Source organism: Myotis brandtii, unplaced genomic scaffold, assembly GCF_000412655.1.
Source record: "Myotis brandtii unplaced genomic scaffold, ASM41265v1 scaffold527, whole genome shotgun sequence".
Classification (NCBI taxonomy): Eukaryota; Metazoa; Chordata; class Mammalia; order Chiroptera; family Vespertilionidae; genus Myotis; species Myotis brandtii.
In genome coordinates, this window is record NW_005369924.1 from 17,038 (window position 1) to 18,348 (window position 1,311).

A 1,311-nucleotide genomic window follows, 5' to 3' on the forward strand; every position below is an offset into this window, starting at 1 on the left:
GCCCACACCAAGACACATCATAATAAAAATGCCAAGGGTTAAAGACAAAGGGAGAATCTTAAAAGCAGTTAATTACCTACAAGGTAGCGCCCACATGGCTGTCAGCTGATTTCTCAACAGAAACTTTGCAGGCCAGAAGGGAGTGACAAGAAATATTCAAAATGATGAATAGCATCGACATACTACCCAGCAAAGTTATCATTTAGAATTGAAGGTCAGATAAAAAGCTTTGCAGACCAGAAAAAAATAAAAGAGTTCATCACTACCAAACTACTATTACATGAAATGTTGAAGGGTATTCTTTAAGAAGAGGAAGAAGAAGAAAGAGAAGAAGATAAAGAATAAAAAGATTAAAAATATGAACAATGGCAACAAATACATATATATCAACAATTGAATCTAAAAATCAAAATAAATGAACAAGAAATCTAATGAACAAAGTAAACTGGTGAATATAATAGAATCAGAGGCATGGAAACATAGAACAGACTGAGGAATCTCAGAGGGAAGTGGGGTGGGAAGCAGGAAGAGATTATTCAAAGAACTTATATGCATTACCTATGGACACAGCAATAGTGTAGAGGGCCGCCTGGGAGGCACCTAGGCATTTTCTTATAATTATTGTCAGCTGAGCTCAGAGCATAGGCAGAGCCACGCCTTGGGAACATGCTTCTCCAATAAGGCTGGACATGTTAATCAGGCAGGGGCGGAACTAGATATGTAAATCTAGGCCTTTAAAATAAACCTGCTGTGTGGCTCAGCCGCTTTTTGCCACCTCTCCATCAGAGAGGATGGCGCCCACCTGGCCCCAGCTTAAAATCTATTTCTGCATCATGGTCTTTCTTTAATTTCTTAATCCCCAGCTCCTCCGCTCAAGAACCTGGACGCCACCACATTTTGGCGCGCCGAACAGGGATTGAGTAAGGAGGTAAGAGAAGAAAGCGAGGGGGTGGCTCCTGGAAGTGTGCACACGACAGATTGAAGGTAAGGAGTGTATTGTGTGAATTGAATCAACCGGGTGTAAAATATGGGTAATTCAGGGTCTCCGGAAAGAGATCTCTACTCTCAAATACTTAAAAGTATGCTTTAAACTATGCTCTGTTAATTGTAGTCATATTCTTGATTTCTTTCTAAAACTTTGTTGATGAAACCTGGGAAAAGGTTAGAAAGCAGTTGTGTGACCAATACTCAGCAAAAAGACCAGAGAAAATTCCTATTTTAATTGGTGATGGCCTTGATTCAGCACAGTAGAGTTTAAAAATGTCTAAGTGGGGTGCAGCCACGGCCTTACAGCCTGGAGTGGAAGGGTGC